Consider the following 25,069-nt stretch of genomic DNA (forward strand, 5'->3'; position numbering starts at 1 on the left):
TCGAATCGTACTGAATCGAATCATTCCATTTTAAATGTATCGTTCCTGAAATGGATTGTACCCCATTTATCTAGATACGTATCATCTTATATTGGAGAGATGCACAGTTGCACACCCATAATAAACATATTTATCAGACAGTTCCTTGGCCACCAATATAAAGTTATGACATTGACCAATAAACATTATAATTAATATTCATATTTAATATAGCTTTTTAAACAAAGAATAACATTAAAAGTATGTTTCGTGTGTTGTACTAAAGGGCATACATTTTTGTTACAAGGGTTACTAGTGGTTGAAAAGGTGATTTTATCAAATATTACAGAGAGATTTAGTCACCTCGCTACATAGGCAGAGGTTCTTCTGAGGGTCCTTTTCATGATGTCACACAATGTCACATGATCAGCATGATGTGATAGGTTTAAAATGTTTTGCCATTGTTATACTGAATGACATTGATGATGCACACATTTTGGGACAGAAGTTATTTAATTTTTTATATTATATATATATATATATATATATATATATATATATATATATATATATATATATATATATATATATATATATATATATATATATATATATATATACTGTATATATATGTTGAAGAAAAAATATGTTGCCCATTATTCTACATAGGCTATTGTTGCAAACACTTAAATAGGCCTAATCACTCCATGGGTGTTAATTTACATTTAATGATGATTTTCTACATTTAAAAACATTTGTGTCATCAGAATTTTAATCGGGACAGTTACACTGAATGACATTTTGACACTTTAGAGCTCAATAACTCCCTTAACTTAGTACTTTGACAAACACAAACTTCTGGGTGAAAAGAAGGGTAAGAGTTGAGTGTTTTTAAATATATATATATATATATATACATTTTTATTTTACATGAATGATCTTCGGACACTAATTGTCTCGTCTTTGACACATATTTATAGCCTACATATCATACTTCCCATTGTCATCAGCAAGGGGCGACATAGTCCTCCAGAGTTTGTCCCTTTTCCCCTGGCGTTGCTCTGTATTGGTCCCGGCGTTGGTGACGTCACCAACCAAAACCGGCGATCAAGCTAGCCAAAAACAGAAGAATCAAACCGGAAATCATATTATGCTTCAAAATAAGTGAAAAAAAAAAAAAAGAATCGATCATGTTTACAAAAAATCCCGAGAACTCAGTGCCAGGGACTCCGGGGGGAAAAAAAGCATGAACAAAAATTAAGAATGAATATAATATAATAACTGATCAAATTAACGACTGAATTATGATTTACTGAATAGAATTAAATAAAGACACACTCCTTTACAGCTATTATATTCTTATTAGTGCAAGTAATATATTAATATGAATTAATATTACATTACGGGGAAATTTTTTTTTGAACTTTTGCTGGTGAATCAATATTTATGTTTAGCGTACATATATTTTACATAAGTATCATACTTACAAGATTGGTGTCATATTCTTGTTTTGAATATTTAACAGTAGATATTAATAAAACATGTTACTGTGTGTGTGTGTGTGTGTGTGTGTGTGTGTGTGTGTGTGTGTGTGTGTGTGTGTGTGTGCATATGCGTGTGTGTTTGTTTGTGCAGGAGTCTATTTGGCAGTAGTGGAATGCAACCTTTATACCATGGATGTTTGTATTGTAAGAATAATACATCCATGTTTATAATTACAATTTTGATGTACCGTAGTTACAGTATCAAACTGGTCTAAAAGTATGGGAACTAAAGTAGTGAACATTCACTGTATATCGTACAAAACATAGCTAAGTGCTCCACTGACTTTTTTTTTAACTTTAAGAAACAAAACATCTCTTACTTCATTAGCCTACGTCCTGTTTCCTAATTGTGTGTTGAGCAACTGAGCTATTGTATTAAAGACATTTCCCTACAATAATTGCCAAAGTTTTTCTAATTCAGACTCAGATTCTGACTTTGACTCTGATACTTATTCAGATTCAGATTCTAATTCTAGTTCTAATTCTGATTCTGATTCTGATTTAGGCTCTGATTCTAATTCTGATTTAGATGCAGACACCTTTCCTTTGAAAGTTGAGAACGGAAGTCGATTTTTCCTCGTGCCTAGCTTGGCGCGAGTAATTGAGGCGGAGGCAGCCAGCCTGCGACAGAAAAACAAGCGAGACTAGGTCGAGCAGTATATTGTCAGTCCACGTTTTAAACGGAAAAAACAATTGTGAAACACACGGCTATGTGGATTTAAACGTTATTTTTGTCGCTTTCACGCAGGCTTAGTTACTTATTGTTTGCTAGTCGGGTTTCTTCAATTTTTCTCGTTGAGTGTGTCGCCGTTTGCCCATTCTCACTGGAGTGAACACTAAGGTAAGCTCGTAACCGCAAATGAACTGTGCAAGTTGGACGGTTCACTTTGCCCACTCAGCCGCTCTTTAAACGTGTCTTTTTTTGTTTCACTTGTTTCTGAAAGTTTTAATCCCAAACAGTCGTGAAAGTTGGGAGCAAAGGGTAGCTTAACTCTTCTCACTTTCTAGATTTGACGCTGGTTCTTTGTCCACTCTGATGTGGTTTAACTAAACGTTGTGCTGGAGCCTCGGGTTGCCTTGCGTATTGGACTTGTTTCTAATAAATAACAAACAATGAATGGCTTAATTCTTAGTTTAAAAAGAAAAAGAAAAAAGTGATTCAGTGTATCCACGTAAACATTTGCATTATTTGCACAGGATGACTTCATGAAGGCCTATGAGCTCTGGCTTCAATCTACAAGCACAGGTCTTTAGTCATGTTTGTTTTCCAAGACATCTTTTGTGTTAGACTGGTTTCTCTTTTATTTATCTACGTGCTTTAAATCATATGTAGTCATCTTTTCATGATGGGTGCTCAGTGTATTTGTTACAAGCTAACACAATGAAACCTATTTGTCAAAACACCACAGATTGGTGACTGGTGCCATATGCAGTGCTTGTTAATGTGTCTAGTGGCTATTCATGGTAACTACAGCGTGTATCCCTTCATACAAGCCCAATGGATGATAGGATGCATGGTGTGTCTTGCTTGGCTAGAGTAGTTGTTTATTGATTGACCATGAATTCATTTTTTTAAATTGAGGAAATAGGGAGAAATGTTTTTCCCCCAACTGTTGCTAATGTAATGATTCAGGATATTTCAAGATTACAGGCGGTAGATTTAGGCGCAGGTACATATCAAATCTTGGCACACCTATTCTCCAGACACACCTTTTGTTAAGGGTGCCATGGTAACGCAGAGTTCCAGGACAAGGTTCGCTCAGCAATGACAGGTATGTGCACAGTAAGGGCATTAAGAGACTGCTAGGCCTGTCCTGCAGAAACTTCTTATCTTACCTCATAACGTCATAAGTTAAGAACACTCAAGGCAAAAAAATGTGACTTGAAATGCCACGCACACTTTACAAGTTAGACATTTTAATATCCAGTCTTACATAAATAGGGTTACTACTGAAGTTAGCATCATAAGCTTTTGTTTGACAGTCCCTGATAGTAGATTTATTGTTGAGGTCCTTTCTGTTGTATTTGTTTGGTTTCCCAACAATGTTCAGCCTTATGTAAGCTACTTGTGAGGTGATTCAACTCTGCAAACATTCTGTCATTTCCCGTATTAGTTGAGCTGTCAACCATTTACCACTTACTGCTTGTAAATAATAAGAGTCCTGGAAGTCAAATATGTTTAAAAGCATTAAATTAAACATTTACTGGTTCTTGAAACAAATTCAAACAGCAGTACTTGGGATGTTAGCAAACTAATACAGCATTTCTCTCCTTAAAAGAAATGTGACTCTAAAAGCATCCTTCAGGTTGCTGTTAAAAAGCTGAAAGCATTCAAGCATCATTCATTCATTGTTTGATTGATTGTGGCTCACTACATGTAGAAGTAAGGGAATTCTTACAGTTAATTAGATTTGAAACAATTAGTTGATTGACAGAAAAATAGTAGACAACTATTTTGGTCAAGTGGGCAATTACAGTGACAGATGAAGAAATTCTAAAACATTGCCTTGGGCTTAACAAATTCAAAGACATTTTTCCACTTTTGGGGGGCATGTTATACACTAAACGATTGGTGGGCAAATAATTGATGTGTTAATTCATAATAAAAATAATTATTGGTTTAATTAATATCTAAAATTGTACAGTTGATGTGCAGTCAGTACATAGCTTACAAAGGCGTAGCCCCCAGAGGACAGAGACGACCCATTTCGAAATGAATCAATGTAAAAGACTGAATTGCTTCACAGAGACTGAAACTAATGGTGTGTTCAGGTAGCTGTTATCAGTTACTACTGTCAAACGTTTTGAAAGTTAACCACAGGAACACCCAGTGTCTGTTATAAAATGATTGAAGCAGTTTTATAACATCACCGTGTGTGTAATTGTGCCAGCCTATGTGTAATTAGTAACACATTCAGGCTGATAAAAAACAGACTGTCCATTGGTGTAATTCATATGACGTACCACTCCTGACTCATGACCATCTAAAAAAACATTTTTCCAGTTATCTTACTTGAACACACCGTTTATTAAGTGGCCAGATTGTGATGGAGATTGCAGATGTCCCTGGCTGCTATGCATTGGCCACTTTACACATGATGATGCATCAGCTCCTTTGGCTTTGAAGGAGGTCTACCCGGATTTAGTACACAAATCTTTCATTCTGTCTGTTTGTTTCAGATGAACAAGCAGATAAACAAGGCATGGGATTGGTGTAACTTGTTAGTAGAAGACGTATGAAAGTCATGTTTATTCAAGAATGATACATTTGTTGCCTGTGTAAGCATTTGCTCTACTTCCAAATTTGGTTTTCATTGAAATGGGTTACATGACATGCTTAATTCTTATTTTTCTTATATGAAAAACTATATTTAATGTCATTTGAGCTACATTTTTACAGAGGAGATAATAAGCCAAATTACTACTAATTACTCTGCTTGTGTTTCTCTCAAATGATGCTTAATGGGCCTAAAATGTCTTCACACAGAGTTGGTGATTAAATGTCCTGCAGCGCCTACACAAAGTTTTAGTCATGAATTTTTTGGGGTGGTGGTGGGGGGAGTAGATCTGATGGAAACAAAAACATGTTTACGTGACATGTTCACAAATTTAAAAAACAGATGTTTTTGCTTTTTTTTTCTTTTCACCATTTTGGATGATGTCTATTTAGTAAAATGTAAATAGACACCATAGATAATGAGTTTAGCATTTATGAACGGCACATAATGCAATAATTAATACATTTTAATAGCTAATGATAATTTAGCAATACAAATAATATAATTAAATAATACATAATATTAAATGATAATCATTTATAATTTGTGGTTAACAGGTACACTGAGTTTCTGTCAGACGATGAACTAGATTTACATCTTTTAACACTCTTCATTGCAGTGTGATATTTGAGACTTAACATTTATAGTCCTTCCCTTGATGTTTAGAGTGCTGAAAGACGTTACTGTGTCATATATTAGTCCCCTGAGTTGCATATTTTACATTTTTACGATTTTTTCACTTCTCCATGACAAATTGCTTTTCTTTTGTTGATGCAAACTAGTTTAAAGTTCCTCTAAAGTTCATGGTTTGGATTGCGAGTTACACTTGGAGCCCTCATTTAGGAAGCCAGAGCGCAGAGGGAGAAATCAAGCAGGGAATAGAGATCAGCGTCAGAATTGGTATTTTGGAGTTGCTGAAAGCGTAATGTTTGCCTCCCTCAGGAAATCCTAATCTCTATTGGAGAGGAGAAGGAATTAAGGAGTGCAGGCACAGATGGGTGATCAGGAGACATAGAGCGATACTCATGAAGAGCATCATGTTGGTAGTAAGATAAAGGCCATCCTATTGTTATTGTAATCATCTGTAATCTGGGCAGCCCTTAAATGGACAGTATTTACAGTTAAGACAATGGACCCCTTTTCTGAAACCTCGTGATCCAGGAAGGAGAAAGAGGATTTGTATTAAAGCTAAGCAGAGGGAAAACACTGACCAATGAACAATATGTGTGTCCACTCCTTTTCAGTGTGATTAATTCGATAATAATTAAAGCCAACAAAACAACTCCAACGTGACGTCCTGTAATTACTTGTTTGGTTTGACCAACAGTCCAACAACCATAAATATGGAATTTGTACAATCATATAAAACAGAAAAGCAGCACATTCTCCCATTAGACAAGCTGGAACCAGAGAATCTTTGAGGTTTTTGTTTGATAATTGTTTGTACTATGAAGCCTTTTTATCAGTCGTTTCAGTTCTGCTATGTATTTGTTGTTAGAGTTTAGATAACTTAATGGTATCAGTAGAATTTTACTTGACACCACATTGCAGTTGTACAATAACTATTAATTGTTTTTTTTTATCTGTTTGAAAGGCATCTTTAATATCTAGACATGAGCGTCTTGTCTTTTTCCTGTATTTGACACCTTACTTTTTCTTCGACTTTATTCTTGGCCTCTTATCAGTAGTTTAAGGTTTCAGCTCTTTGTCCTGAGTGTTCTCTTTTGTTCCTTAACTTTGTCCGTTCTCTCATCCTCGTCCTTCATCTCTATCATCCCCTCCCGCCTCTGCCACACGGCTTGAGTTCCTAATTCATGCCCAACAACTGAACTAACAGTCTGTTAGCTCCAGTGTCCTTGTGTCACCACTGGGCACTAGGCCTAATCCTACTCTGGGACACAGAGGGGGGGGGGGACCATGAAGGGAAGGAAAGCAGTGAGAGTTAGAGAGTAGAGCTGGCTACAGCACAGCAGTACAGTATCTCAGCCTTACACTCACTTGGTGGTGATGTGAAGGCATGAAATGGCACAGGAGGTGATCACAGAGTGATGGAAAATCTGAAACATGGTGATGAAGGAAATATTTGAAAGCGAGGAGCGAGGGGTAGAGTGTTTTAAACGCAGAAGAAAATGGTGGCCGATTCTTGCAGGGAACCGTGAAGTCTAATCTCTTAATTTGTAGTGTTTGTTAATTCATGGATTGATTAAAAAAAGATGAGGTGGTGAGCACCCCCGAGGTCTTAAGTGACATTACTTTGGAGAATGTAAATTTGACTCCTCCGCCCTCGGCCGGGAAAAGTGACCATGAATTGCTAAACATCCTTAGAACTGTTTGTTAAATAGTAAGGAGAGTGATGCAGCATCAGAGGCTTCTTCAAGCTTTACTTCAGTGGGTTCATATTACATACCAGAAAAACGGCATTTTGGGCTGTGGAGTGAGACAGAGCGAGGGATGAAACCCAACGCTACTCAGTGGGAGAGTTTCTACCTTGGACAAGAGTTCAGGACCTGATTTGGCTCCACACACACAGACAAAGCATAAATATTAGAGCTGAAACGACTGCATGAAATCAATGAAAATAAAACCATTAATTTATTGATTGAGTGAAAATTTTAAATGCAACGATTTTATTTTTTAATCTTCATTTAAGTACATTTTAACCAAATATACATTAAAATTGTCACTTGTGCAAGCTAACAAATGAGACTTTAGAGTGGTTTTCTTAGTTTTCTATGATATCACTGTTGGTCCTGGGATTTTGGAAATTATGATGGGAATTCTTCATGATCTTTGTTCGATTTTACACACAATAATTAATTGTGTAATCCAGAAATAAATCAGTAAATTGAGTGATTGAAAAATATAATTGTTAGTTGCATTTTCAAGCAAAAATAACAAAAGTTCACTGGTTCCAGCTTCTCAGTTTTGCTTTGGCTTGTAATTTCAAAATGACAAATGGGAAATTGTTAATGGGAATCTCACCATGTTCTGATATTTCACACCCCTCATTAATCAATCAAAGAATGAATTAATAATGAACATAATTGTTAGTTGTCTTGTTGGGATGGCTTGCATCATCTAAAAGTTGTGAGATAAAGAGAAGGTTGTAGCTCGTCCATCATCTGAGTTTCTGTGACTCATGAAAAGAGTTGAACTACTGTGTGTGAGTTTGTTCTGTCATGTTGTTTTCAGTGGAGGCTTCAACAGGCCCTTCATGGTCTAATTGATTTAATTAAGTGGACATTTTCCTCTTTGGCTGCACTAATGGACGAACAGGCAGTATGCAGACAAACATTCAGTTATCTCACCCAGAGCACAAGGGCTTTGCTTATCTGTATTTCACAGAATGATCCACGTTCCGAGTTTCCCTCAGAGCGACGCAGCCCACGATACACGCATCTCTCTGAGGTTCATCCTCATTTACAATCTCTCGCCATTTCTGTGAACTCGTCAAAAGGCACCGAGGCTCTAGTAAACACGGGGATTCACATTTGTTAAGGGTTTTCCCTGATGAGCGAGGGGGGGATAGTTCTACATACTCCTCACTTTATTGCCTGTTTGGCAGAGCATTGGTATACTTGATTTCTACCACAACCATTTCACTTCAATGATAGCTTTTTTCATGTAATTTTAGTTGAAAGAAAGAAGAAAAAAAACATTGCAAAATGAGACATCTCTTGATTTTATGAAATACCCTCTATATACCCTCAGTTTTTGTATTTAAAAATCCCAATTTGCATCCAGTTACTTATGCTCTGTTATAGGAATAGTCTGGGAAATATACATATTCACTTTCTTTCAGACAGTAAAATGAGATTACCATTCTCATATTCATGTTCAATATGAAGCCAGCAGCCAGTTAGCTGGTTGGCACAAAGACAGGAAACGGAGGTTTCAGCTAACCTAGCTCAATCCAAAGGTAGTCAAATCTGCCTACTAATGACCCTAATCCCCTTTTATATATTGTATATTTAATCCATACAAAAATAATTACAATTAATGTTTTTACATGGGGTTAAATGTGGGACTATTGGTTGACTGGGAGAAGTTACTTCCTGTCTTCCGTCTCATTTCATTTTTAGGCTGTAGCTGCAGAATGTGAACGTTAATCACAGTACTGATCAAAAGGGCTTCTGCTTTCTTGGCCAACAAAGCTGATTTGAGTCTTTGAATATTACCTATTTCTAGATTTAGTCACTTACAGGTGTTGGAAGTTAAACCTAGTTGGATTCAATAAGCGTCCACCCCTTGTAATTGTTTTTAAAGCAAGATATCGTGCTGTGTCCCTGTATGAAGCCTCTCACTGTTGTGTTTGTAGTAGTGTATGCCCAGCATAAGGGGTTAAAACATGTTTGGTTGTCACCTCTCAAAAAACATGTCAAGTCATCCCACAAAATCCCTGTCAAAGAGTTAACAGTTAGTTACACATTTTAAGCGTTCAATGGGAGAAAAACTTTGAAGAGGTCCAATGTTACGAGATTAGTTTAATACCCATTTCTGACAGAAGATGCGCCTATGTCGCAGGTGTACATGTGTTACACCCATTCCCTTTGTTTTTGTCTGTCCATTTGCACTCTCCTCTCTCTCTCTGTCCATTAAATTACGTTTAAAATCAATTGAATTTATTTCCATTCATGGAAGCAACGCCAGGTCACTAAAGCTCGTTAGCCTTTGTTCTCAAAGGATATTAGTGAGAAATTGTATCAACGTAACTGGGCCAAGGTTGGTGTTCAGTACTTTTGCAGGTACAGATTAGCATGCCCTCAACCAGACACGGATGAGTGAAAAAAAGCTTACTTTGCAGTTTGAAGCACTGAGAATAATGCACACTCTCAGCTGTCTGTGCCACATGGCATGATAACCTCTGAGTTACTGGATCAGCAGTTGCTTATCTTAAATTTAGAATATTGTATTTTCATCATTATCACCAACCCTTGAGAGGAAGTACACAGTGACACATGTGACTTAATCCCGCAAAGAGAATAATGTGTTTTTAAGTAGCTTTCTACAAGATAATTGAGAAAACACAGCAATTAAGAGAAGTGCTGACACTACATACAGTGAAACAGAAAGTGAGAGCTTTAGCAGTATGTGTGTTTGCTGAGGCATGCATGATGGGAGGGATTAAAGGGATGGAATTCAATTCTAGTGAAAACCTGCCACCATCTCTGGTGCTTCTACAGTGCAGCAGCAAAACAATGTTGTCAGAATAACACAATGAACAAGACGAGACACAACACAGAACAGCCCAGTGAATCTGAGACCTGAGAGCTCAGCCTCACTCAACTTTTACTGTAACACAATACGACATCTGGCAAGGTGCTGTGTTGTTGGCCAGTCAGATGTGTGTAAGCTTTGTAATGTGTCCCCTATTTCCAACAGGTTACCTTGCGATCGCTGCAATAAGGAGGAGTAAGGTTAGGATAACATGGAGACTGGTGTTGATACTGCTTGCTCCTCCTTAATTTAAGGGGATTTAAAGTATTTTATAAAATTCGCTTAGTGATTATGGCCTGCTTTTAACTGTTGTGCACCTGAGGAAGAGAGAGAGTAAAGGGATGATGTATGATTGTTGTATTATTTAGTTTGATGAGATCTGGACATAGGACTGGCTGTCTGTCAGCCACCAGATGCAGGCTCATGTGTTAACAGCTCTGTGGCAACAAATGCACTCAGCTAGTTTAGATGCAGATGTAAGAAAACGTTTGAAAATGTATGACATACATTCAAGAGCAGAGAGTTGTTAAATGATGAAAGCAGAGAGACCATTTGACCATCACAACCAGCAGCGCTAAAGTTAATTTAGTGTTTAAACGTACACTGGCTGTGAGACTCTTTACAGTTAATAACTGTGGATTTGTTTAATCTGATAATGAGTGTAACCTTCACTTGAGGTGAACTTGTTGCTTTGAACTGAGCTTTAGAATCTCTCGCTAACTGGAGCCGTGGGAGGGAAGAGGGAAGTTAACTTAACTGTAGGCAAACAAAAAAGCTGAACGTTAAACAAATGAATGAATGTTGTTTAAATAATGTTATCGGCACTGAATGCTACTGGAGCTTATCGTTACTGGAAGCATTGCCAACATGTAATCATCTAGCTTTATGAAGAAAAAAAATCATTAACGGCCTGATCACTTTATACCTGTAAATTCTAAAGTTTTATAAATGGCTGTGTAATGTTATGATGATACTTGAAAGAACATGCTGTGACCAATGCAGTCCCTTCCATTTTATGATGTTTTCGTGTTTTTAGTGTGGATATCCACTATAGGTGCATGAAACATTTTTCTTGCTAACAAGTGTCTCTCACCTTACTTGTCCCTCGTTCATCATACTCAGTGTAGAAGAAGGGATTTCCCATCAAACTGTACTTGGATTATTTTTTATCTTTTGCCACTCTGGTTTCCTGCTGGCTTACTGTTTGGTTGCGACTCACCAAGCGGTAAACGGCTTGTGACATATTGTCACGCTTACCGTACTGCTCATGTCATTGACCTGTAAAATAATTATGCTAGTAGCTGCAGTAGACTGTTAATGTCTTTTCCCAGGCTGATATCTGAGCCTAGTCTGCCTAAAGATGTCATATGAAGGAAGTGGAGTAACTGCATAGAGAGACTGTCAGCCTGTTTGAAAATCAGTCTCACCAACCATCTGGACAACAGTCTGGCTAATCATGGTTGATATTTCAGTGTGATGAACAGATTTATGCTTCAGAAACCACGGCTCTATTTTGATATTTCTTCTGTTTAGACCTGAAATAATTGATTAGTCAGTTGAATATTTTGAAAATCGATTCATTGTTACAGTTTAGACAGTTTCGTGCTTTGTGTGTTTGTGAGTAAACTGTGTTTCGTCAGACAAAACAATGCATTTGAGCTCCTTGGGCTCTCAGAACTTGTGAGGAATTTGTCACTATTTTTAACATTTTAAGATTTTACAGATCGAACACATAGCTGATTAACCGATAAATAACAGAAATGTACAAATCAGTAGATTATGAAAATAATGAATTGTTAACAAATTGTCGCGGCACTCAAGATTAGGCGGATCAAGTAGAATCGGCATTATTATTATTTAACATTCATTTATTAGTCGTGACCTGTGCTGCTGCGTGCTTGGGAGTTGATTCAGTTGCTGAATGGAGCAATATGATAGCTCTCCTAATCCACTTGTGCCCTGTCTCTCTCTCTCTCTGTTATTCTCTCACACACATACACATGGCTACAGCCGAAGGAAATCCTGCTTTATTTATGAGATGTAGGCCTATAGCTTAGAGTGCCACAGGACTCTCTTGAGAATTCAAGACTGCACACACACAATATTTGGCCTGTGGAGTCTCTCTCTCTCAGGCAAACACAGTCATATGCACGCGCTGCAGGCCATCTTTTTACCATATCTGCTGTTTTGGCTCGGCAAAACCACAGTTATTTCAGTGTGACCTCAGTCTTCCTCAGCAGTGCACAGAGAGCTGTTGGCTGAATGTGGTACTTCAGTATTTTATTTGGCAGCAGTTAAGTGGAATAAGTGATATCATCTCCGTGTCATACAGGGAGAAATGCCATCCTATGCTCAGGCCACACTAAATCACTATAGTGGTATTAGTGTGAAGGGTAAGAGATCACGCTCTGGTAAACTAGAACAGGAACAAGAGAGAAGATGAGAAGAAGTATTTTAAAGAGGAACTCCACTCTAATAATTTGATATTTTCAATAATGCAGTATGTCCCTGTAAATAAACCTGATCATAGCTTTCTGCCTTAAACCAGGAGGAGCAAGGGCTCAGTTGGTAGCAGAATTAATAGCTAACACTAGTGTTCGCCTTGTGTTGATTACATGTTTTAGTACATTTCTGTCAGCTCACATGCCACCTTCATGAATTAATAGCGAGATATGTGGTTCCTCCGGCATACTATGATTTATGATACTAGATCAGCCAACATTTCTTTCAGTGTGGGAATGTGGTGGAAGGTTTGAAGCAGATGTGGGGTTAGAGAAACATCCCTAGCCAGCAGGACAGGAGCAGGCCTCACACACACACACATAATCTAAAGGTACAATACAGAGAGAGAACTTAAAGACGATCAGTTTTAACAGCCGTATCAATTTTGAATAGAGGAAAGATTATCACCGCATCAGTTTGTTTGAGGAACAGCTGTGTCTATATGACACTAGCCTTACAATTTGTTATGTGCAGATTTGCACTAAAAGTGAAATCCAAATTCTCAACCTACTCGTTTTTTTTGTTTGTTTTGCAACTGTTGCAAGTTACTCACTGTCACTATTCATATTTTAAGACACTATAAAGAGGCATTAAAGTCAATGGTTAGAACAGAAGTTCACAGAGTTGATTTTATTGAAAGGATACACGGTCTCATTTAGTGGTATTGGTGTAAACTGGCAGGTTTAAGAACACTGCAGACCAGCACATTGCAAGTTGTTGCAAGTTTCAACTCGTCGTGAATCTTTGGTCTAAACTGGTCTTAACACCATCAATAACAGCTACTATTACTACAGAAACTATCCATGTAAAACATCTTACAAGTAGGACCTTCTTTACTGAAATGCATAAAAAATACAATGCCTACTATGTCTTTATTTGTGTCTGTAGTCTCTTATTTATTAAATTATCAATATAGTTCTCTGTGTTTAGGGATATTTACAATAAAAAAAACAGGGAATAATCAAAAATAACCAAAAAAGAAGAACATTTTACATAACCCACACCCCATGAAACCACAACTTTTCACCCTTCAGTGTTTGTAGGGGCGATATTCTGGTTGGAAGATTTTTTTTTTCTTCAGACAGAGGCAAGCTAGCGGTTTCCTGTTGTTTCCGGTCTAAGCTAAGCTAACTGGTTGCTGGCTATAGCTTCACATTCAGCGTACAGATGTGAGAGTCGTGTCAATCTCGTCTAACTTCCAGCAACTCAAGAGCGTGAATTAAAATACTTCCCAAAATGTTGAACTTTACTGATGAACTTTTTTTGGTGACTGAAAAGATTAATAATATTCTTGTTTTGCCTTAATTCATCAACTTATCAGAGTCAATCAGAAATACCTAAATGTATTTTTTTTTTTTAAAGTCAGGCAAGCAGTTTAAAGAGTAAGAAATCACAACGTTCCCCTCATTCTCTCTAGATTTTTCCTATATTTAATCCCACAGCACATCCCAGTGTGTCAATGTGTTCTCCAGATGTTTGGCAAAGCCGGGTCTGATGCTGTGATTGAGTGCGAGCATACAGCGATTTCATGCAGTTTTAACAGTAATACATGGCTCTCTAGACCTGACATATCTGGTTTATGTTCATGGAAAAGAGAGATGTAATTCTTACAGATGCCATTTCCATTTTCAACATACTACTCTTGTCTTCGAGAGGCTCTGACGTCAACGCAACGTTATATAACATAGGCAAACAAACATGCGCAAGATACCAATAACAGCTCTCTGCTTGTGTTCCTTGTAGAAAGACTTTCCCATGTGTCGTGGAAAATCTGGATAAATTTAGATTGTTTTTTTAGTCAGTCATGGAAAACAAATAAAATCGTAAAATGTTCCAGAAAATGTTTCCTGTTCCCGGAAGAAAAAAAAAGATAATTTTTCACCTTTACCATTTGCTGAAAGGAAGACTGTGTGACATCCTTGCAGCAGGGGATAACTGATAATCATTGATCTGTTTAGCCAGATATTGATGATCACTTTCAGTAGGAAATGATTCACACAATTCAGTTTGTATAATCTGCTTTAAAGGTACAATGTGGGGAACGCCCTCGGCAGAAATGGGCTGCTACATGCCACTAAATCCTACACATTGCACCTTTAACACATTTCTTGCTTGTAACACAGACTGTTAAAATGTGTACTATTTATTATAACTGTGTCCACTCAGCAGTTTACTATAAGTAAAAGGTCAGAGTCAGTATATCACCTGTGTACTTGGGTGAGGACGGTTTAAGGTGTTCAACAGGTCTGCATTGTTTTGCACCAGTCTTTCTGCAGTGCTTGCTACATCAAGTCCGTTCTCTACTGGGAGTCTCAAGGTAGTCCCTGATCAAAGAGAATAATTCAGGTCCGTATCCGAGGGAGGAGGAGAAAGACCAGTGGAGCAGAAGGTACAAAGAGAAGGTGAAGCTCAAACTGGGAATGAGTCAACAGTGGTTTGTGTTACACGGTGAAGAAGAAAGGGAGTAAGAGAGTTGTTTCTCTACTGTGTTCTTAACAGGAATTTCCGCATGAGCTAACCTCATTTAACATCTTCCTTCACAACTTACCTCCCCCCACCCCCGCACCCCACTGTAGGACAATTTTTAATGAATATGGCAGCCCATTGGGTAATTGTGCGTCGATTTCCTCATACAACATAGGTGCGTATTCATCACATATGACGCATGCAGTGAATTAAGTCAAAGCTGCAAACTGTGCACACAACACAATCGTGCACACAATGATGGATGCGGCTATTTTAGTTATACTCCCATGTTACCTCATTAAGAGCAAATTTCTGTCTGCCATTTATTGCTTGCAGGGATCCTCACAGATGCATGGTAATGTATATAATAACCTGCATGGGACTGTAGAGTTTGCTGTCTGAGAGTGAACCCCCCCAGCAACTGCCTCAGGGAAAGTTTTGTCTTCCTTAATAATCTGTTTTCCCTGTTTCAGTCCTCATGCATTTTTTAGACCCCAAAAAAAGATTCACATGAGGTTGGTGCATCATCCAAAGTAATTGGGACATCAGTTCTGGAAAGAGACTTTGAATTGCAGATTTTTACTGCTGCTGTGAGCACCACAGTCACACTTTTATTCTAGTGCTTATACCAATAAAACTACCTGCATGGCTAGGTGCTACTTAGCAGAAAGAGTAATGAAATGCATACATTTTGTGTTTTTGAGTGAAGTGACCTTGCTACTGTAATGCAAAAACTAAATAAAAGAGCTGTCAAGGCTGTGAGGAATTTGGGAGGGATTGTCTTGATGTACACAAGACAATTTTAAGTAAAAACACACAAGCGCTGCTGCCTCTGCGTTGGTGGGAGATGTAAACAGCAGAGCACTTCATGAGCAGAAGCAGAACAGTATTAGGTGGCTCGTAGAATAACATTTCACTTTATTTCCCTTTTATTTAAGCAGGTAAAAGTCTAGCTAAGAATAAGATCATAGTAAATAAAGACTGTTTCCAAAACTTTAAAAGCAAGTTTCTGTGTTTATGTGTTGTAGATTGTTATAATATGGCCTAGATCAGAGTTTATACTTCCATGCAGAGTGAAATTAGTAGAATTTGTGTCTTCCTCTTTGGAAGTCTTGTATTTCTTGGTAACACTTTGACAGACGCACCCCTTAGGAATGTACAAAGTTAGTAGTGTGTTTGACAGTGCGTCTCTGCACTGAACCACAGTCAATGGTTTCAGGAGAGGAAGCTGTAGGTAACAGGAAAACAGTCATCAGATATTCTGAGCACAACACGTAGGCGTATATTAAGAAATTAAAGTTGGTTGAATTTGGGCTTGTGGTTGTCTAGTTTGCATCTGTATACTAACACAAAGGACTGGAAGGGTCAGCTTATGCTTGAACAGAACTGTTCGTACGACGTGTTGTCCAACCATGTTGGAATTTGTTAATAGTTATACCTAACAGTCCCACTTGAAGGGCAATCACCTGTCGTTGAGAGAGGGGAGACGTGATATTGTTTAAATATGAGGATAACATCGCACATTTTCAGACGGTCTCTCCTTGAAGACGTTTATAGTGTTGCACTTAGTTGATCTCACATAAAAAAGTGTCAGAAATTATGGGGAGGGCGGGGCTCCTTTTCTCACTTCCACACAGCTGGCCGTTCATGGTGTGAAGCGGGTGTGAAGGTGTGAATGTTGGATCATCAGTTTTAGGGGAGGAGGTCACCAAAGCCATTCGACCGTCCAACAAGCAGTTGGAGCTGGAGCTATAAACATTTTCATCTTCACCCAAAAAGTATTGAAGTTAAACATCCAGGATGCTTTTTGTTTATCTTAGAACAGTAAACTGTCTCATTGCAAACACACATAATGAACACATTGTCTGTGTTTATTGTGTTTAATTATCTGTCATCATCATAACTCTGTCTTCTCTGTAAAAACAAACCATAGTTGCCTTATTTACTTGACAAAATGTCATGACTGTCACAGCTGTAGTCAGAAAGAAGCTATGAACAGGCACATGTGATTGTTGGTTTATTTTTCAGTTTAATCTTTCAAATGACGAAAATACCATGAAAGCTAAACAGAATATCATGACATTATTTCCCTTAATAAGTATATTCTCATTACTCACTTGCCTGCCTGTCACTGTCTTTCACTCATGAAGAACACAAAGTGCCTTTATACTCTTTCACAGTTCTCGTCAGTGTACCCTCTTACCGCTGAGTGCTCCTTTTATATTGTCTCTGGATTTCTTTTTGACTTCATTAACTATTTGAAGTGTAAGAAAAGCTTATTTGCATGTTTTGTTCTGATTAGGCTATTTTGACAGTTTGATTCCACAACCTACTCATGTTCAACAAAGTCAAGAGTCCTGGCCAGTAGACATCAGTATTGAAGCATTTCTTGCCTCAAGTTTTAAAATTCTTTTTTTATATGGCATAGAGCACTGCATATACTCAGCACATTTTTTTGGATGGTCATGTCAAATTAATCATTCTTAGAAGAAAACTAACAGTTACTAAATGGTTGTTCCTCAACATTTTTGACAAAACATACATTTGCAAAGCTTTGAAGAGGGACTGAATTCACATTAAATTGGCTAATTTTGAAAATGGTGTTTACATATGTTTCAGGACTTGAGTATATCCGGTCACACATGATGCCTGAACAGAAAAAAGGTTAAATATCTACGCGTCCTCATGCCAACAGCACATCTATTTCTAATGACTCCCAAAATGACATATGAGTGCTTTCAGTGTCCTCTAAAAAAACAAATGGTTTCAGAACAACCCATAGTAGTAAGAATTAACCTTCAAGTTCATACATAACTGGACAACACTGAAATTACATATTAACACAGCTATATAACAAATGTACCAAAATTTACTTCATAATTTTCTAATAGCTCTGTTCCCTCTATCCACACTTAAATGTGTGGCAGGCAGCTTACAGCCTCTGCTGCATCTTGTTTGACCTGAAAGTGACCCCCATTTTTCTACACACATCCACATTTTTTCTCCTTTTTTTTGTCTTTCGGTCATAGACACACACGTTTACCTGTTTTTTTCTGCCCGTGTCCTCCAGTAAAATGAGCAGCGCTGTACATCAAAGCTATGCTCACTACATTTGCACCAATATATAACTACAGTGCTTTCTTGCCTTTTCTTGTTGTGCCAGAGGACATGGATACCAGACACTTGCATATGATATTAAAAAAAAAAAAAACAGTTCCCACTACTGAGGAACAAAGGCTGCAAAAAGGATTAAAAGAAATACCCAGAAAACTATGATAATAGATTATAATGGCTTGTGGCATAAAGAGGTTGTATGGAGAGCTACACAGCCTCTCTTCTGAGAGCGAGCTGCCCAGAACAGATATCATGTGTTCAGAGGGCAGGGAGGTGTGCGAAGTGAACAAGTACTCTACTGTTACTGAAGGAGGTGAAGTGGGCATCAAGGAGTAAACAAACTAAGTTTGAAGTCAGATATTCGGATCTGAAAGAGAAGAAGAGAAAAACAGGAATATAGTTAGAATTCAGTGCAATAGGGATTCATAATTATGATGGAATAATGATATCAAATTAAAATGAGACACTATGTGACTACATTTAGTGAATACTGATCAAAGCAGCTACTCAAAATGTGATCTAACAAATTAGGGACTTGAATTTTAATTTTTAGTAGGAACAAAACATCAGTACTTTGTTATACCATCTGTGTCCACTGATAATGTGTGATGCAGGGATTAAAACAACAGTGATGCTTCACAATCAGACTCTACTGCAGTGCCAGCACTCTGCTGTCAAAAAAGGATGTTAAATGCATGTAATTGTAGCCTGCAGTACGTAAACATGCTGGTAACACCTTTTAAAATGGATTTCACCATCATACACAAGCGCTCAGCAGAGGCTCCTGGAGATTAGGTGCTCTATATCCCTTTTTCTCTTTGACTTAATTGGTGGGGGTTTAAACCACCACCCTGTGGGCGCAGATCCTAGAATTCAGTGTAGAATTTCAGTTGATCATTTGTGACGAAATATTGAAAACCAAAATGTGAGGGCATAAAAGTCAGATACTTTGGAAACACGCCTGTCAGTGAAAATGGGACCACCCAGCGATTGTTGTCATGGAGACTCACTTAACAATGTCGGCTCTGCTCAGGAGAGGAGGGCTGAAGTAATGACAGAAAATGAAAGTGACATGTGAAAAATTGCTTGTAAAGAGAGGATGGGGGAAGGAAGCTCCTGTTAAAGAAAGAGGAGAATTCCACATTCATCATCCATTTAAGTTCAGACTTAAGACTTTTTTTTGTTTGAAGTGTGTGAAAGTGCAATATTGCAGCTTCAGTGGCTGACATGAGTAAACCAGTAACATTACGGCATTATTTTTCTATAAATATAACTCTAAACACATTAGAGCGATAAATTAGATTAGGGCTGCAACAAATGAAAAAAAAATATCATAGTGATTAATCTGCTTATTATTTTCTTAATTGATTCTTTGGTCATCAAGGTGTCAGGAAATGGTGAAATAGCTCGTTTTATCAGTTTCATCGTATAAGACAAATACAGGCAACACATCCTGAGAACTGAGAAGCTACGTGATAAATTTTTTTTTTTGAAAAAATCAAGCCATTATCAAAATAATTTTTTTGTCTATCCACTAATCAATTAATAGAATTTTTTTCAGCTCTAAATTAGATGCTGGATATACTGTAAATGCATGTTTAGGTCCTAAAATATTTTATAGTTTAGGCCTATAAAATATATATGCACAAAACATATATATGTTTTGTGCACACAAGTAATTCATCTAACTAGCCATTTAAAGCTTGAGTTGTCTGCATTGAACAAGGGCTAAGGGGATTGTTTGAAATATTTAAATACTATCAGCACTATGATACCTGAGTTGTGGTACTAATACAAAAATAGTACTTCTCATCTGGGAAGTTGCTTTAATAAATCTGGATGTGTATTTCCTCAAAACAATTTTTCACCTAATAAAAGAAGAAGTCATGAGCTGTTAAATGTTATCTAAACACCATCAGCTGTGTGGGAAATTTGTATTAATAAACTAGAGTCATAAAAACAGATGTATCTGATCACAGAATAACAAAGGTTGACACCCCCCCCCCCCCCCCCCCCCCTTTCCCCAAGTTCCCTTTTTGTTTGGTTGGCATTCAGTCAAATTGATCTCCATGAGAAGCAGTAACTACACTTATACACACACCACAAGGTTTTACTATGAGTTGACATGCAGGATACATTTAGATATTTGTGATAAGTACTGCACATCCAGCTCAGCCAAAATAACTCGATTCTTTTTTCTAACTTATGGTGTAATTTTGTGCATTTTCTACCGTCTGTGTCATTGATTCTAGTTGAAATCAATGTCAGGGTTCAAATCTGCCCATTGTCTTTTAAAATACACAGTAGATGATTGTTGGTGAGTGCAATTCTGTGTTTTGTGTTGCAGAATTGGACTGTCTTGCATTCTTTGGTTAAAATAACACCTGTAATTCAGTTAATGTGGTTCAGAATGAGGAAATAAAAAAGATACATCGCTGCCTTTTAGTTCTGGTCCAGACGTTCATGCTCACTTGTTACGAACCAAAAGGAAATCATACGGACTGACGGATAACTCGTTTTTGGAGACTTTCATCCTGCATCATCAGCAATGCCTCAGAGTCAAAGTGTGATGACTGAGTGCAAGTCATGCTGTGCTTTATTGCCTGATTTGTTTTATCACCATTATTAGTCCAGGCTGCAACTTGATCTCATAAATTATACAGAAGTGTGACAATATTACATAAAGTTACTATTACTTCCTCTTACTATATATTCATAACGTGATAAAATACACTGAGTATGACACAAGCTCTAACACTTTATGATTAATCAGGGAAAATCTCCACACTCTTGTGCTGATGTCACTGTGGACTTATATAGATAGGGAGATGGCCTTTTTAACAGTTTACTATCAGCAGGTGGATTTAATGCTAGTTTAAACTTTTGCTACAATCACAGATGTACCCACAAGTTGTCCTGTGCTTGGTCTTCTTTGCTTTCACATTACAACAAGCTTCCGGTCTGGTTGTTTAGTCCGCACTTCAGTTTGATCGACAGCTCTTTCACAAAACAAAACGGATTAGGTGTGAAAGCGACCTTAAGTTGGCAAGCTGCACGTTCAAGAAGCATGCAGATTTATTGTAAATTGTCTTGTTTTCGGAACACAACATGAGGATCTTTATATCTCAGCCAGGGTTTTATTTCTGTCCTCGGTTTGTTTGCTCTCTGGTTTACATCATAGTTTGAAATAGCTGAGTTTGATAAAGAAGAGCCCTCTGTCCTCATGTGCAGTCATATGGTAGGGTGATAGCTGGGCCTGGCTCTATTTGTGTTGACTGAGTGTGCCATCTTCTCAGCTCTATTTTGAAACAACAGCCAGAACCCTTCTTGCTGTTGTTTTATTCGAGCTGTCCCTGAGTGCTTTGAGTTTGGGGCTTATTTTAGTCACTCTTAATGGCATCCATTTCCATTTTTACCCTCAGTTTGGGACTTTTTGAGTGTGTGGAAATGTGTGCATGTTGGATTGACATATTTGAAAGCTTGTGAGTTTATAAAATATTACCTTTTTTTCACAATATAGCTGTCACTCAGTGTCTTTTGGCTTTTTAGTAACATATGCACTGCAGGAGTGTAGCAGCTGCCGTACATGTGGAACACATCATGAAAATTGACTGCATGTGAAAGGCGAACCTATTTTTGTTGTTGGAGACAAATCACTCAGTGAAGAGGAGCAGTAGGCCTCTTAAAATGACAGATTCTTGTCCACAGATCCTGAGTCCGCTGTCCAGTTTACCGCAAATGTTTCAGACTCTTATTGCCAGTAGGGAGTAAAGCAGTCCTCCCTCTTGTGAGAAACAACTACAGCAAACAGTGTGGGACGAAGGGGGGGGGGGGGGGTGTTTGACCTGAATGCCAAACACAGAATGCTCTGCCAGACGTTTTTTTTTTTTTCTCCCTTTAAACATCCCCTCTTTTTTATAATCCTCTTTTACGTTCCTTTTCTCTTTGTGTGGTGTTGAAAGAGCCTCTGAGCTTTCCCCCCTCAGTGAAGGGAGTTGTGAAGTGCTGGTGAAGCCCAGCTCAGCAGTCTGTCGCTCATCTTTCCTCTTTTAATTCTCAGTGGAGGAATGGGGTTCATGGGTAGCATGAGCCCCACAGGCTTGTCTCTTTTTAAACCCGCTCTCTCCGAAATCTGTTTGTTTTATTTTGTGTGTAGTCGTATTCTTCCTCATAGGAAAAACATTTGTGTCGAATCTCAAGCCTGTTTAACCACATTAAGGAAACTGAGTTTGTGACATCAATCAAACTATTTCTGAAATTTACTTTTTGACTCATCTCTTGAGGGCACTGGTAGATTAAAAAATGCAATACTTTTCAGCAACCTAAATAATAAATTGCCATGTAAGTGTGTTTTAATATATTTTAATGAGATAAGGTATCTTGACTTCTTCTACAGCTTTACAGCAACAGAGAACAGATAAGTTTAACTGGGTGATTCTTAAACCAACATAATATGAAACTACAAAAACACGACTGACTTGTGTTTGTACGGTGTGGTGTTACAGAGTGATGTGTCTTTACACACACAAACACAGATACCAGCTGCACAAAGCACATTAACTGGAGAAACTTATTTTAAATGTTGATTAGCTACAGCTGATCTAATCTGCTGCTGGTGACGTCATTCATTTTTAACCAGTACCGGCAACAGACAGATAACTGTCTTCCCAAATTCACAGATCAGTCTACTGCGTTTGGACACTTGGTGAAGGTGGTTTAGGCTGGTATGAATGGAGTCAATTGAACTCTGTGTCGACTGAACAACATGAACAAGATCAAGACCGTCTGAAAAGGAGGTTTTTGGTTGGTTTTCAAGTGAAGTGTGGTGCAGTTTATCTGTGGCGTGACTGTAAATCAGACAACCACAGGATTCTTTGATAGTATATGATGTGATTTCAGCATAAATTCAAAAGAACAAGACCAGGTCAAGATATGGCTGGATCATCTATGGTCAGTGTGCAATATTTATTATATAGTTTGTTACAGGGATAGTCAGTGGTAGTGTCTATAATTTCTGGAAGTCCTGGATATTAAATGTTCATCTCCAATTTCCTGTAGTGGTCACGGTAATATATGCTGGTAAAGTGTACTGAAGTAGCATATCACATAACAGGGTTAAGCTATTTTCATTTCAAAATACTCATATCTTGATGCATTTTGGTGCAAATTCAGGAGACCCATCTCCTGCCAATTACAGCAGTTAGTGACAGTAAAATCAAGCACGCCTTCAGAGTAGCCATCCTGCACTAAACTGATATAACAGCTACATGAGTCGCATTTTTACCTGCAAGACTTTTAATGCTGTTCATCATTTACACCAGAGAAATAAAAAGCCTGCGTCATAGTGTGAGTTCAGTTTATAAAATGCAAGCACAGCACAGAGCGTCTTTCCTGCTGACACCGCTGTCAGTTGATGAGTAGATCACACTGGACAGTAGAGGAGGAGATGGTAGAGTCACCGGTATGTGTCTGTTTGAACAGGAGTTTAGCCAACTTCGCTGCAATTAACACCTGAGCTGAGAGCGTCAGACCTCTGAGCAGGAAACAGTCACTCTGCTTCATGCTGCTGTCCTACACTTCCTTGTGCTCATTCATTTTGAAAGTGCAACATCCATTAGGGAAACTCCAATACTAGGCCAGCCAACCAGTGGTGTAACTTCATCACTCAGCGAGTCAGTCAGTCATGGACATCCATGGTTATAGTTCTGGTCCACACCGCTGATCTAGTGACAGTAAAATACTGTGGAGCATTTTCCGAAACAGACTTCATCAGGCTCGCTCATCCATCCATTCACAGCAGGAGGAATCACTGCAATAAAAAAGGAAAGTAGTAGCTGGTCTAATCCAGCAGCTGTAGCCTGAAGCGGATAGAGGCCACAGCATGCTCACATACCTCCTGTCTCCTGGAAGAGTTGATGTCACCATTCCTCATCATGTCATAAATCTACTCCTCCACTTCTATTTCCTGCGCTTCCCGAAGAATCACAGCTGCTACCTTTTTGTTCCTTCCTGTATGGTCGAACCTACCCTTTTACCCTTTACCTTCTACATCTTGGAAGGTTTAGTAACTTGACATAAAGTTGCCCAGTGGCATGTTGCACAACTCCCTCCCCCTCCTCTGCCTGCTCAGCTGTCCCTGTCCCAGCCTGTGAAGAAATCTAGTTTGACAGCTTTAATGACGGCAAGCAGAAGCACATTCACAACGTTCTACTGTACAAACTGCTGCACACCAATTTTTTTGCTGTTTGTTGTAGCGATAGAAAACATCTGAGACATTTTTATGGAGTGTCACATAACCCTGTCTTTGGTTGTGACTGTAACTGTAAAAATGTATTCCACGAGGGCTCCGCTGTCTCTGTGGTTGTGGCCTAATTGAAGTGGAATTTAATATCTTCAGCTGGAAAAAAAAGCAAGCGCTTTAGAGTGCTCCCATTTGCATTTCATAAAATGTAGCCTACACAGAAGATATGAATCTTTCTACCAGTATCTACCGGGATCTTTTATATGTGGCTTTTATAATTTTTTCCATTTAAGTGTCTGTCAGGTGTTTCATTCTGAAACTTACCATACGGTATGTCATTCATAAATGACTTACCCTGACACAATTATGAAACCACTCTGTAAAAACGTATCTATTATTAAAGCAGTCGGGTTGTAGAGGAAATTAAACTGTCAGTTCAGGTTCATGTAGTTCGCAACCTTTTTTGGGTACTGGAACCCATACGTGTTTTGAGCAATCCTGAAGACCCCCCACCCCCATCCCAAAAAAACCCCAAAACAATTAGACAGAAAAAGAAATTGCATTAGGTTAACTTAAGAGAAAACCTACATTGCTTTATTGTATTACAACAGCATAAAACCAGAAGTCAGTATTGAGGTAAATAAAGGCCCTGCTCACTAAATATGGTATGTCTGTAAAGATCAAAGGATCTTTTTAAAGTACATATATTTATCATTTTACAGACATTC

At 38.1% G+C, this 25,069-nt stretch overlaps 1 protein-coding gene across 1 annotated transcript in view; it reads left to right on the plus strand.

Moving 5' to 3' along the window:
* The first annotated feature begins 2,143 nt into the window (after positions 1–2,143).
* nck2a (NCK adaptor protein 2a) overlaps positions 2,144–25,069 on the plus strand; it is a 34,570-nt gene continuing 11,644 nt past the window's right edge. The window contains exon 1 of the mRNA XM_062431591.1: positions 2,144–2,364. The gene's annotated coding sequence lies outside the window, so the exon portion shown is untranslated. The remainder of the gene's footprint in view (positions 2,365–25,069) is intronic.

The sequence above is a fragment of the Scomber scombrus genome, chromosome 13 (genome assembly GCF_963691925.1).
Source record: "Scomber scombrus chromosome 13, fScoSco1.1, whole genome shotgun sequence".
NCBI lineage: Eukaryota > Metazoa > Chordata > Actinopteri > Scombriformes > Scombridae > Scomber > Scomber scombrus.